Genomic DNA, 15,524 nt, shown 5'->3' on the forward strand with positions numbered 1-15,524 from the left:
CTCACGACAGTGACGTAAGCGAGTGCGCCGTTAGTGACAACAGCTGTGTGCAGATCAATAATGGATCACATATCGATTGTGGGAGAGAGTATGAGCGTGCAGCGTTTAAAGCGTGGAAGTACTGACTAAAAACATTAGCGTCCATCGTGCATGGGAAGAAAACTTCTTTTTACAGCGAAAAAAACCCCTAAACTTCCAAGCAAGCACTGAGTGCGCTACCACGTAATGGGAAATTCATAGAGAAACTTGCGGATTCTTCAACTGACCACGGCACACCTGCACCAGGGTAAACCTCCGCCTACCGCAGTCCTGCTTTACAGGTGAAAATAGAGCAACAGGGCCGCTGAGTCTTTGACTTTATTTATTTTCTGCTGTGTTTTACTTGCATCTATTTGAAAGACTGAGTGTAAACACAAAAAATATTTTATTTTATGTGCTGGAATGTGTAGAAAATAGGTTTAAATGTTAAACTAATTTATTCAAGTCAGAGAATGTTGCATATAATTAAATTTTTGCTTGATGCATAAAGTTAAAAGATTAAAACTGATAAAACAAGTTAAAAAAAGTGACTTTTCCATTTGATTATATTTTGTATGATGGATTATGTAGAAAAAGTAGAATTGGGCTGAAAGATCTATCGCTTTATCACCTCTTCAGGTTGTAAATCGTGTTTTTAAAAAGCAACTAAGTAACTAAGCAATTAATTACTTTTGAAAATAAGTAATCAGTAAAGTAACGGGATTACTTTTTTGGGGAAGTAATCAGTAATTAGTTACTGATTTTTAGATGATTTGTGTTCCACTAGTGTTATTTGAATATATGAGGTTTTTTCGTTTGTTTAAAACACCCCATTGCCTAGTGAGTTGTTTCACTAACGGTTTTCAGTTGTAGTAATAAATCTTCTGTTTTTCTTTTTATCTAACCCTCCTGCCTCTGAGCTCATTTATGTTATATCCTCTGTCGCCTAGCAGAGCCGGGCCGTAACAGTGTCGTACAGCTCCGGGTGGTCTGCAACCGCGTTTATTAGCCTTTCCTCCATATTGAATGAAGAATGAAGGGCTTTGGCTGGACCTGCCCCTTTGAACTAGGTCAGAGCCACGTCACCAGGCTCCTGATTGGTTGTCGCTGCGCGAATTGACGCTGGAGTTCAAATGTTTCCAACTCAAGCGGTAGATGCGATACGTGCGAATGCACAAAATTCACCACACAAACTGACGCGCATATTTTTATTCGCACGTTTTCGTGACGCAAATCTGCTTCTGAATTTTCGCGGGACCCCCAGTTGCGTGTCATCGCGCTTCTCCATTGACTTTACATGTAAACCTGACGCTCTGGTCACGTCTATCAGTGTGAACGCACCGTTAGGACCACTTTTTTTTTTTCGAAACATGGGCATTGTTTCGTCTTCTTCTTCTTTTTTTTTAAAATTTTATTTTCACTTGCTACACACAGGACAGACAAGGCTTGGGGAAAGAAAAACATCCAAAATGAAAACTGCAGTCGTGGTGCTTTCAATTGTACTCAGAACTCGGAAATTCTGCCTTCCGAGTAGGAAGATGTAGGTAACACTAGACTGCAGATGAACTGCATACAGGGCTGGACTGGGACAAAAAATCGGCCCGGGCATTTTGATTAGAGACCGGCCCGCCATTATAGGAAAAATCATAAAGCCTTTGAATGAAAACAAATGCTGTTGTGACAGTGATGTACACTGTTTTGATGGTATATATGCCATCAAAACAGTCTATCAATTGTTTGTTGTAAGATTCAGATAAGTATTTTTTAAAAGCTAGACATTTTAAATGAGAATAAGAAAGAAAAGTATTTCTTTGTGCCCCCCTTTCCCTGTTAATGCCCTACCTGGCCCCCCTGGCAAAACTTTGCCAGACCCGCCCCTTCTTGTTTTCAGTAGCAAGTGATGACCCGCCACAATATGAAACAGGAATGTACCGCCGTGTAATCCATTTATTTCAACAAAGTAAATGTATTCTAAATACCACCTTTTTAAACGGTACCTATAACGGAATACAGTTACTCATATTTAGTATTTTAAATACGTAACGGCGGTACATGTATTCCGTTACTCCCCAACACTGTATATAAGCCATGCTTTTTTTCTAAATACTGTAGCGGGTCAGGGCTGTTCGGGGTTTTGTTTTGACAGTTATGTTTTGTTGTTCTGTTGTCATGGTTACAGGTGACGCTCTCTCTGCGACTGTGTGTTTCTGGGTGAGAGAGCGCCTTTTTTTGTTGTTGTTGTGGTGTGCTGGTCTGCCTGTGTTAATAAACGGCTGTGCTCCCTGGCTAGCTCACGGGAAGCAAGACCAAACGATACCTCCGTCTCCTCCTTGTCTGAGCTCGCCACATTGGTGTCAGAAGTGGGATTGCTCACCCTCGCCGTAATGGAGAGAGACATTCCGAGACTGGAGCAAGCATTCGAGGAGAGCATTCACTGCTTGGGAAGCTGGTGATTGAAGAGAGAGGAAGCGAGCGGCCATGTAAATCCCCCGACGGGGGACAGATGCTAGGGCAATACTTTATGGGCTACCTCTGTCGACCCACACACCGTGTCCCCAACCGCGAGCAGTTATGCCTACCACGCCAGCTAAGGTACCGGGCTATACAACGGGCTAACCCCGCTAGAGCCCTACCTCTCACAAGTCCGGCTAGCCGTGAGGCATAGTGGCTGGAGCGATGAAGAGGCTGCCACACACCTAGCACTAGCATTGGAAGGAGATGCACTGCAGGTACTCCTTGACCTAGCCCCGGCAGAGCAGCATGAGCTCCAGGCCCTCACCATGGCACTCGAGAGGCGATTCGGGCAGCGGCACTCCACTGATCAAAGCAGGGAGCAGCTGACCAACCGGAGCCGTCGGCCGGGGGAGAGCCTGGGCGCCTTTGCTTGCTGTATGCTCGTCGTGGCTACCTGGAGTTCCCAGCAGCAGCCCATGAGGAGCTTAGCTTGCATGCTTTTCTGCGAGGACTTTTTCAATTCAATTAAATTCAATTTTATTTATATAGCGCCAAATCACAACAAAAGTCGCCTCAAGGCGCTTCATTTCCAGAGCGACTACGCCAACACGTCCGCCTGGCCATGCCTCAAACTCTCCGTGAGGTGCTCCTTGAGGCTGAAAGGACCGAGCTGGTGCTCACCTCGCGACCTAACCAGCAGGTGCCCCCCCAAATTACCCCCAAATCAGAGCTGCAGACTGCGACGGGGAGGGGGAGGTCGCGGAGATATGCCAGCTGCAACCCTCGGTGCCCCGGAGGCGTCCTCGTCGACCGACCAACCGCTGCTACCGGTGCGATGAGCCTGGCCATGTGGCGCGTGACTGCCCAGCACCTGCCCCGAAGACCAGAACTACGCAGCCTCAGGGAAACGGGGAGGGACCGGTGTAGCGAGGGGACCACCGCTCCAGCTTCCTGCCCCCCTCCAAGGACAATGCACGGTGGTGGGCCGAGTCGGGCACCTCAAGGGACTCTACCTGAGCTGCTGTGTTGAGGAACAGCCATGCTGGGCCCTGGTGGACACGGGGTCTACCATTTCCCTAATACGACCTGGTGTGCTCCCTGGAACGTCCGGGCTGCTTGTGAAGGGTTGGTCACCCACCGACACCCAGCTGATGACAGTGACGGGAGAGAGAACTGACATGCGGGGGAAGAAACCGTTGCGGATCCGAGTGAAGGATCTGGAGCTGGTGCACAACTTCTGGCTTGCTGACATTCAGGACCAGTGCATCATCGGCCTTGATCTGCTGACCCGCTGGGGGGCCTGCGTTGACACCGCAAAGCTGGCTATCACTCTTGGCGCAGAGACTTTTGCCCTCCAGCACAGCCAAAAGCAAGGAGCGAAGGGGACCACACGAGACAGGCGTCGGGCAGCTGCCGCTCAGCAGATTTCGGATGCTGGTGGCTCCGGGTCATCTCCACTCGCCTCAGCCTCAGCCTCTCAGCCCAACAAACCTCACTCGACCGAGACCATCGAGGCTGTTGATGACCTTTGGCAGCGCAGCAGCGTAGGTCTCAACGTCGACCAGCGCCAGCGGTTGAGGTGCCTCATGGACGAGAATGTGGACATCTTTGCCGCCAGTGACAAAGACTGTAGGCAGACGAGTCTGGTCCAGCACACCATCGACACCGGCTCTGCTCAGCCCATCCGTCTAAGCCCACACCGGCTGCCCCTCACAAAATGGCAGGTAGCGGAAGAGAAGATCCATGAGATGGCTGCGGCTGGGTTGATCGAGCCGTCCAATAGCCCATGGGCGGCACCCGTGGTTCTGGTGGGGAAGAAGGATGGCAGCCCGAGGTTCTGCGTGGACTTTCGCTGTCTCAATGCAGTCACCAAGAAGGACTCGTACCCGCTTCCGCGGATCGACGAGGCCCTAGATTACGTTACCGGCTCCAGCTGGTTCAGCTCCCTCGACCTACGCAGCGGTTACTGGCAGGTGGAGCTAGCCCCCGAAGCAAGGCCTAAGACTGCATTCACCATTGGACAGGGGCTGTAACAGTTCAGGGTCATGCCATTTGGGCTCTGCAATGCGCCAGCGACGTTTGAGAGGCTGATGGAGAGGGTGCTCGTGAACATCCCTCGCAGCCGCTGTGTTGTGTACCTGGATGACCTGTTGGTGCACGGTGGTGACTTCGACAGTGCACTGTCTCACCTGAGCGAGGTCTTCAGTGCCATCCGACGAGCTGGGCTGCGGCTCAACCCTGCGAAGTGCCGGCTGTTGGCGAGAGAGACCACGTTCGTGGGCCATGTGATCAGCGCTCAAGGTATCGCCACCGACCCCGCAAAGGTGGCTGCGGTCCGGGACTGGCCGACTCCCTCGAACGTCAAAGAACTTCCTGGGCCTAGCCTCCTACTATCGTCGGTTCATCAAGGGGTTCGCGACGATGGCCAGCCCCCTCCACCGCCTGACTGACAAGGGACAGCTGTTTGGCTGGGGGGATGCCTGTGCTGCGGCTTTTGCACAGCTGAAGGAGGCTCTCACCAGAGCCCCAGTCCTGGCCTATCCCGACGCCCGGCAACCTTTCATTGTGGACACTGATGCTAGCAATGTAGGAGTCGGGGCGGTCCTTTCCCAGCAGGACGAGGCTGGAGAACGGGTGGTGGCGTACTTCAGTCGTGCTCTGGGGCGAGCCGAGAGGAACTACTGCATGACTCGGTGGGAGCTGCTGGCCGTAGTGCTGGCGGTGCGGCACTTCCGGCCATACCTGCACGGCTGCCAGTTTCTCCTGCGCACTGACCATGCATCTCTGACTTGGCTCCTGAACTTCAAACACCCAGAAGGTCAGATGGCCCGCTGGTTGCAGGTCCTTCAGGGCTACGACTTTGAGATCCAGCATCGGGCAGGTCGACAGCATGGCAACGCTGATGCCCTCTCCAGACGGCCCTGCATGGCCGTCGAGTGCCGCTACTGTCTGCGACAGGAGGAGCGGGCCCAGGAAGCGCTGGGGGTGGCTACTGCTCAGGCCGCGGTCAGCGGAGGGGGATGGCTCACATTGACCACGCAGCAGCTGAAGCGGGAGCAGGAGGCCACTGTGACGTTGGTTCAGGTGGGGGCCTGGCTGGAGGCGGCGCAACGCCCAGACTGGACGGGGGTGTCGGGACAGGAGCCCGAAGTGAAGGCCTACTACTCCCAGTACAACAACCTGGAGACCCACGACGGCCTCCTGTACCGGAGATGGCGGGCCCCCGGTCAGGGCAGAGATCTCCTGCAGCTGTTGGTGCCTCGGTCGCTGCGGTTGCAGGTGCTCGAGCTTGTCCACGGCTCGGTGGGGGTCGGCCACTATGGGAATGCCAAAACTCTCCGCCGTCTCAGGGGACGGTTCTACTGGCCTGGCTGTCGACGGGATGTGGAACTTCATGTGCACTGCTGTGACACCTGCATGGCACAGAAGGGCCCAACTCAATGCTCCACTGCCCCCCTTCAGCAGTATCTGGTGGGGGCCCCAATGGAAAGAGTGGGAGTGGCCGTCCTAGGGCCTTTCCCTGTCACAGAGTCAGGGAACCGGTATGTGTTGGTGGCTATGGACTATTTCACGAAGTGGCCAGAGGCCTAGGCGGTGCCGGACCAGAGCGCAGCGACGACGGCCAAGAAGCTGGTGGAGGAGATGTTCACCCGTTTTGGGGTCCCGGCTGAGCTCCACAGTGACCAGGGGCGTAACTTTGAATCGAAGGTCTTCGGGGAGATCTGCCGGCGGCTGGGGGTGGAGAAGATGAGAACCACACCGCTCCATATCCGTATCCATATAAATGGCCCACCTTACCATCACTTGGGCTCCAGGGGGCACACATTTTTTTGTTTTTTACCCTATTTAAGGAAGGCATTAGGGGCACAGCAAAATATGAAGAGCGGAAGGGTAGCTCAAAAAAAAAATAATACAAAAATGCACAAAAGAGAGACCTGTAGGACCTGATGGATACACTGGGTTGGCTAGGACCATTAAACAAAATGGAGGTGTTATTAGCAGAGAAGGCATTTGTGTCACACTGGCAGAGGAACTAATTGACAAGCCATGTATGTTGCCACTGGCACTGGCAGATGTTCCACTCGAGAAAGACTCCTTTTAATCAATAGTGACAACAACATTGTGAGGGTGTCCCCAGAGATGGAACATTCAACTTTGTAAACATCTTGGGTAACAACACACCAGATAATCTCATCACCAACATTCATGGAGCTGCGTCTTATCAGTGGGAATGGTTGAGATAACTTCTTTAGAAATTACAACTGTAAGAACAAAACTAACAGTAGTTTAACTTTTTGGTAACATCTTACAATTAAATATTAATCAAATACAGTAACACCCTGCCAAAGGTTTTCTTTCAACAAATAGAAATACATACTTTTAGTCTGTGTCATCTCTGTGCTTGTTCCAGTAGACCTCAGTGCAGCGTTCCATAATTTTGACCATAATACTTTATTAGAGAGATTATAGCATATCGTAGGTATTAAAGGTACTGTGCTTACATTGGTTTGAATCATAGGTTAATTATCGACTTCCACGGGGATCTGTGCTATATTTTATATTTTCTCATTTCAGATCATTCCCTGTAAACCCAAGTGTGTAAAATATTCCAGTCCACCTGACATCAACAATGTGGTGTGGTGTGCGATGTGTGATGTCACAGTGTTGGACTGGTGTGAATATTTTAGACACTATAATATAATTTTCAATTATTTTGTTCCTAATTCTGATGCCTGTTTAAACTTCAGCAGACTGTCTTGACCATGTCTGATGGATTGCCTGATTCTTATATTGCGTTTTTCTACTCTCCCGGAGCACTTAAAGCACTTTATACAACATAACTCATTCACCCATTCATACAAGTACTATTTTCTATGCTTAAGTGCTTTCGATCTAACATTCACACACATTCATACTATGATGGATGTATTGCATAGCAACTTCAATTCAATTCAATTTATTTATATAGCGCCAACAACAGTCGCCTCAACACGCTTTATATTGTAAGGTAGATTCTACAATAATAGATACAGAGAAAAACCCAGCAATCATTAGACCCTGTAGCCGTCGCATTGAAATGTAATTATTATGTGATTGCAATGTTCAAAATTTGGTGTTTAATCTGGATTCATGTTGTGTTGTCGCCGCCTACTGGTGGACCTGAGTGTGGCGCTTTGTGGTGCGCATGCTTTGGGGTGATGCTCAATTAAGCGCACATGTCACCAGAGACTGAAGGATTGAGTCAGAAAGAGAAGGCTGGCTTGTGTAAAGGTGGAAATATGGACGATATGGACTACAATTGCTCATGAATGTTCAGTAGAAAGGCGCACACGGTATGTCGGTGCATTTACTTTGTGTGTACGTTTTATTTGAATTGTAATTTTTGTTCTGCTGATGTAATATCTGTGTTTTTCATTGATCATTTCACCATAGTTTTTCACGGTGTTTGCTGGTGAAAAGAAGATTAAAATACTGGCTGAACATCAGTGCGAGCGTGGCTCTTTATTCTACTTCAAACATGAAAAACCTTCAGGAGCAGTTACAGACCCCCTATGAGCAAGCACTGTGGCGACAGTGGGAAGGAAAAACTCCCTTTTAACAGGAAGGAACCTCCGGCAGAACCAGGCTCAGGGAGGGACAGGGCCATCTGCTGCTACCGGTTGGGGTGAAAGAAAGAAGACAGGATAAAGACATGCTGTGGAAGAGAGACAGGAGGTTAATAACAGGTATGATTCAATGCAGAGAGGTCGATTAACACATAGTGAGTGAGAAAGGTGACTGGAAAGAAAAAACTCAATGCATCATGGGAATCCCCGGGAAGACTCCGTCTATTGCAGCATGACTAAGGGAGGATTCAGGGTCACCTGGTCCAGCCCTAACTATATGCTTTAGCAAAAAGAAAAGTTTGAAGCCTAATCTTAAAAGTAGAGATAGTGTCTGTCTCCTGAATCCAAACACAGAAGAGGGGCCTGAAAACTGAAGGCTCTCCCTTCCATTCTACTTTTAAATACTCTAGGAACAACAAGTAAGCCTGCAGTGTGAGAGCGAAGTGCTCTAATAGGGTGATATGGTACTACAAGGTCATTAAGATAAGATGGGGCCTGATTATTTAAGACCTTGTATGTGAGGAGCAGGATTTTGAATTCTATTCTGGATTTAACAGGGAGCCAATGAAGGGAAGCCAATACAGGAGAAATCTGCTCTCTCTTTCTAGTCCCTGGGACTGGTATCTTGCCCAAAGATATTTGGCATGAAGACTGGAAACCACCAACCTTCTGATTAATAGAAGGTTGGTGGGCTACAGGACATGTGGTGTCCTGTAGCTCACTTTACCTCCTGAGCTACAGGACACCACATGTCACTACATGTCTACATGCCTAAATGCTTTGAGTTGATGCTAATGTGAAAGGTTGATTAGATATTTGAGGAAAAAATCAAAATGTTTTTAATGACTAAGTTTTTAAAGATGGTGGGAAGGTTTTATTCATTCATCACAGAGTTTTATTGACTGATTATTCATCTTTTGAGAAATGTGAAAACACATTTTGATTTTTGTAATGTCTGTAGTACACATGACATCACATTGAAAAATGCCTTAACTGCTTTGAGACCTGCATTAAAAGTGGTGAGAATGGTTTTTATGATGTGAGAATTAAGCCAAGTATATTGAGATAATAATTCATTTATTTAAATGTAATTAAAAAAAATACAGAGCTCCAGTTTGTATAAACACAAACCTAACAGCTTCTCTCCCTAGCTGGGGTGTGCTCTAGCCCCCCCACAACCCTGATCTGGATACGTTGAAGAAAATGGATGGATGGATGGAAGAAAGATGTATTGTAACAGTTGAATGATGTGCTTTGCTTTTATGCAATGTTAGCGGATGAAGCTTACGGAGTTTCAAGTATTAATAAATAGCCCATTTCCACAATTAAAAATGAGTAATTGTTGTTTACAGTTTAGTCTCCACAAACACATGCTTTCAGTCTAGCACACACTAACCCTCTCCATGATATTTTGTTTACTTCGCTTATTCCAGCAGTTGAAAATTTTCCACCAATAATTTCAATGCATTTCTGTTCGTATCTCTTTTGCCCTATTGAGTAAAAGTTCAGAGATTATAAATAGGAACTATTGTGGGGGATGCCTGTGATGTCGAAGGCATGTTAGATTGAAAAGCAGGAGTTGCATGAACCTGAGAGGTTTTTTTAGTCTTCCACAACAAAACAGTGAAAAGATTTCTTCATCGTTAGTGTGATATGGGACATTGTTACTGGCCAGAACATACATTTGCCAGGGTGTTGATTAGTTCCTCATTACTGTGGATTTCAGGAAGTGATCCTATGGGGAATGGCTCATAGTGCAACTTCTTGCAACTACATTATATGACTTAAACAGTAAAAACACTAGATGGTGCAAGAGCCTTAGTGACATCAATGTGTATTCAATATGTAATATATTCAATATATTCAAGTTTCATGTAAAATATTTAGCCTTTGGTTCAGTATATTCAAGATTTATTCAATATATTCAGACTTTACTCAGTATATTCACTTCTCATTCTATACATTCAGACTTTAATTCACTCAACGACTAAATATTTTTCACCCCCCTTTTAAAGACGAAGTCATCAAAATGTTTAGTTTTTTTCCTCAAAACCTAACTGACTTTGGAGAGTTCTGCAACAAGGTAGGTCTAAGTTAGAGTAAAAATGTTCAGAAACAAAAATGAAAAGTGGTGGATTTTATGGAAAATTTATCAAACAGCTGAAATTGAGAAAAGCTAAAATTATACTTTTAAACTCAGCATCAGAAAACAGACAAAGACGCTATATACAATCTGAGAACATCAAATACTGTATAGCAGCGGTCCCCAACCCCCGGGCCTCGGACCGGTACCGGTCCGTGAGTCGTTGAGAGTTGAGGCTCAGGTCTGAAATGTATGGTTTTCAGCGTTATTTTGTCATCGTTTTTATCGTTAACTTGGTTTTCCTGGGTCTTTTCACGTGTGTTATAAATAAATCTTCTTTTTTTCGGTACCGGTACTAGTTTTATTTTGTTGTATTTATCCGCAACACCTTAAAGGCTGGTCCATGAAAATATTGTCGGGCATAAACCGGTCCGTGGCTCAAAAAAGGTTGGGGACCGCTGCTGTATAGTCCAGTTAAGTCACGCTATATACGTCTAGCAACCACTTTATTAGGCTCACCTATTCCATAACTTGTTACAGTAACCCAAATATCAAATTAACCTTTCACATCAGCAATTTAGGCATATAGAAATTGCAAGTCTATATGCATAGACAGCCATATAGACATAATCAAGACAGCTTGCTTAAGTTCAAACGGAGTATCAGAGTAAGAATTTCAATTCAGTTCAATTTTATTTTATTTATATAGCGCCACATCACAACAACAGTCCCCTCAAGGCACAAAGAATGAAAGCTCAAGAATGACACATAGCATGGTTGATGATGTCAGACAGGCTGGTGTGAATATTTCAGACACTGTTATTTCAGACCATCACAGCTGTCTTGTGCCAGATGTTTTGTTGACATCAGCTCAGAAACATCAGGAGGACTGAAGCTCATGACAGGGATCAAACAGGATTCACAGTCTTCACCAGCGGCTCCCTCAGTAACAGTGACCTTTGTTTTGTGTGACGTTAGAAGCACTGTATCCTTTTCAGATAATGTAGAGAGGCTCTGGACCTTTACATAATCATGGTATAGTCATTCCTGTAGAAAGTTAAGCAAAGTATATATTGAAGATATATATTACCCTAACAAGTTACTCTGGTATGAATGACTCTGAAAACCTTATGGCAAATAACACAGAATTAGCAAAGGTTTTTAGTTCAGTCTATCTAATAGACTCCAACGTGCAGTCATATGACCAATTAAACCAAGATAGCAGAGGGCATTATACAGCAGTTGGTTTGTTTGACAGCCCTATTAAAGATTAAAAACCCTCCTGGGTTTTAAATGCACCTTAGAACACACATGCATCAACACTACAATGAGCGGGTGGAGGGAGGTTTGGAGTCTTCTCTCACCCCCGTTCTCTGCGACCTGCTGGAGCAGGGGGGCTAGGACTAGGAGGAGGAGTTGGCCGTCCGACTGCGGTCTGGAGTGTGGAGCCTTCCTGCTGCTGCGGAGTCGGGGCGGTCTGCCTCCCCCCACTGCAGGGAAAAGGGAAACACCACCTGGGTCTGGGTGCAGTTCCCCCCTCCAGGGGCGGGGGCACCTAGACCCGGTTTGTAGAGTACGCTTGGGGAGTGTGATCGTGTCTCCACGTTGGTTGAGTGTGGAGTAAGTGCATATGAGAGCATGAGGGTGGGAATGGATGTTTGTATCTGTGTGTGCCTGTATGTCTGTGTCTATATGTCAGGTTGGGTGTCAGGCGCCACCTCTCTGGGGACATCTCAGGCCCTCCAAGGTTTGGAGGCCTATCTCCCCCTACCACCACTTCCCCTGCCAGTGGCGGACCCCCTCAGACATCGGTGCGTTGGTGGTTCTTTATGTCCGGGGATGGGCGTCCAGGTACACACCGGCTCACTCCTTGGCGGCCGCTTATCGGGGCCTGGAGCCTGGGGCTCGCTCGGGCCACTTCGGAGGTGGGGTGCCCCCGGCCTCTCGGCCTGGGGCTCGGTCACTCAGGCGCAGCTGGCTGCCGGCGGAGCTCACGGGCGCGTCACTGCAACTCCCCCTGGCTTCTGCTCCGCGGCTGCTGAGTGAGCCCTCATCTGGGACTCTCCTCAGCTCTTTCCGGGACAGTGGCGCAGCTGCCCCTCTGTTGGTCTTCCTTGGTCTCTTGTGTTCTGGGGGCCTCTGGATGTCTGGAGTTTTGATCTCCTCCACACCTGCTTCACGCCCTGGAGGACGGGGCTGTGGCCCCCCCACACCCTCTAGCAGATTATTACATGAAGGAACCTTTTAAAAAAACAAAAAACAAGCGCGTCCATGCTCACAGGTGTACACACGGGTGATCACACCCACAAACTACACCCTTTTTGGCTCCTACCTCAAAGCACACTGTGTTCTGTTGATCTTATGTGCTGCACAATAATGTTTAACATTTAGTATTTACTGTCATATTCCCATATATCATTGTGATGTTGTTTATTCTATTACTCTTGTTCTCTTCTGCTTGCTTTCTTTTTTCTTTCTCAGCAGGTGATCCAGGTGATTGATATATGCATTTTTTTTTCTCTGCCCGTTCTGTTGGTTTTTGTCTTTTGCCCTTCTCCCCCGTCCCTCTTCTCAGCTGTTTCTCTTTCCCTCTTTCTTTCTCCCCTTCTTTCCCCCAGTCAAGTCTGTCCCGTATTCAGTAAGTGAAAATAAAATAAACAATAAAAGGTGAATCAAATGGACCATTACGGCAAGGCTGGGATGGTCAGTTTGGTAAAGTAAATCCGTTGGGCATCTTTCTTTGCCTTTAGACAACAATTCTGATGGCAAAAGAGCCAAACGGGACAGGCAAAAAAAAAAAGAAAAAAAAAAAAGATTAATATCAGTTTGTACAGATAGCTTTTCTTCAAATTCTTTAACTCTCACTCACTTTTGCAACTTTGTACTTTTGTGTTACTCGCAGCAACAACTCCACCTCATTGTTAATCCATTTAAAAAACTCTGCTTTTCCTCAGCATTCTGCCGCAACGTTTCAAAGAGCCGGAAAGTAAATAAGCGGCAGACTAATGAGGCAGGTCGAATCTTCTTGCGTTTCACACATGCGCAGTACTGGAACGTAAGCCTTTTCTGTCGTTTCAATGTGGACGCACAACACTGTGAAAACGACTGAAAACGCTAGTGTGGACGCGGAGCGTTTTCAGACGAAAACGCCGTTTTCAAATCTATCCCGGCTAGTGTGGACGTAGCCTAACAATGGGACGTGATGTCAGTTTCATTGTCATTAATATGCAAATTGTCATGACCATTGGTCATTGACCAATGACCAATGCCCAATCCTTGATTCAGAGATGGTCTTTCCTTTTTCATGTAAATTGACTCCCTGCTCAAACCAGTGTTCCTCCCTGTCCAGGGAAGTAGTGCTAAGCAACAGACTAATAAAATAAATAATAAAATATTGGAATTTTGCTCAGCAAAACTAAAGCACAAACTTAGATGGTCTAAAATATGATAATTACACTAAATCAATCAAATTAACCAAGTCCTGTTTGAATTCACAGAAAAAAATTACCCACCATGAAAATGAAAGGGGAAACTATCCACAGAGTCATAAAATGCTTTTTGCACGTTCTTTGTGCTACTGTTAGCTTGGGAGTGTGGAGCCAACTCCAAGTGGTCATCAGAAGACATTTTTGACACTTCCATGTTGGCCTCAATTTTAATTTGTTGAGATTTGTGTGTCCTTAAATTAAATCGTAGACTATGATTCCTGATGATGATTGTTCTCAATTGTCTTGATTGTTCTTGATTGTCTCTCAATTACATTTTCAATAACTGAGGGAAAAAAGTAGCCAGAAATGCATCAACAGTACTCAACAGATAAATCAAGATTTTCAAACTGCAGCTATCAGACATGTACAGTAGTTACATTTCTAGGCAGTTACACACCAGGTTATGCCATAGGTAATGGTTATGCTGTAGGTTATATTTCAGGGTTTTCGAGAGGTTTGCAGTTTTGACGTAGCTATAAAATAGAGTTTTCGCTGAAAGATAAATCCCCAGTAACCATTAAAAGGATTACACCCAACACACAAAAATACATATCTTATTGTTTGACATGAGTTAATTGTTTTGTTTCTGTATATAACTCTATATACTCTAGTAGGCTCTGGTATTTAAACAGTGCTCAGTTGGCCTTAAAGTATCCCTTTATTCGAATGTTGCCCAACAGCCTGTGCATGTTGTTCTGGCACATTCCTGAAGGGAGGAGGGAAAAGAGAAATGGAGGAGTGACGAGAGAGAAAACCAGTCATATTACGTCTCAAACCTGTCTAAAGTGTTGTCACAGAGACAGGATGGCAGATTGTTCTGGACAACTTTGCTTTAATCACAGACAACAAAACAGTCTGCATCTTTCAATTAAATCCAAATATGACTTCCATATTTGGCTTGCTTGGGCTGTGTAATGTTTCCCATACACATTATGGTTACGTCATGATGGACTCACACAATATTCACTCTCTGATAAATGCATCAGAGAACAACTTGGGGTTCAGTATATTGCCTGAGGACACTTTAGCACAAAGCATCAAAATTCATAAAAGTGCCATAGGGATAATGTTATCACTCAAATCATTTTTCTACATTCCTTTTGGCAGTAGTTTCTCTGCAGAATTCAAACAGTAAGTTTTATCATTTATACCATGTAATTTCTTCTTCTCCAGTCAAGGTGAAATTCATAGGGGTTTTTTTTAACATGTTTTTGGGGCTTTAGCACAGAAACTATACAAACTCTGGTTTAATGGTCAGACCACATACTTGACATAGTTGATCTGAAATCTTCCTCTGACCTTGTCATGACTCAAAATATAAGCATTATCCCTGGGTTATGACATCAGCTCTAAGGTTGTTTTTGTTGTGTTTTGTTGTGTTTTTTTGTGAGGACATGACGGTGTGGATATCTAGCAAACAAAGATGGGGAACAGGTACATGAGTTACTTCTTCAACAACCATGAGCTTTTCCTGAATGACAAAAATGTTTAATATAAGGTACGTGCTCTGTAATAGTGTCCTATACTGCTTTTATCTTCAGCTGGAAGGCAAGTAACATTGGTGGTAAGTAACATTCCTGCGTCACAACCAGTGTTGGGCAAGTTACTTTGAAAAAGTAATTAATTACAGTTACTAGTTACTTCTTCAAAAAAGTAACGGAGTTACAGTTTTCTAAAAGTAATTAATTACTTGAAAAGTAACTATTGCGTTACTTTAAAAAAAAAAAAAAAACCCTCTGAGGTCCAGGGTATAATTGCCCATTTTTAACTACTTGTGATTTTCCCTGTACATTTCACCTTTAAAAACTATTTACTTTGCCTTGTTTGGTATCATTCTTTTCAGCTCAACCTCAAGTGTCTGAATTTACAGTTATG

This window comes from Rhamphochromis longiceps, linkage group LG4, assembly GCF_057381845.1.
Source record: "Rhamphochromis longiceps isolate RC_006_pf linkage group LG4, R_longiceps_female_GT1.1, whole genome shotgun sequence".
NCBI classification, from domain to species: domain Eukaryota; kingdom Metazoa; phylum Chordata; class Actinopteri; order Cichliformes; family Cichlidae; genus Rhamphochromis; species Rhamphochromis longiceps.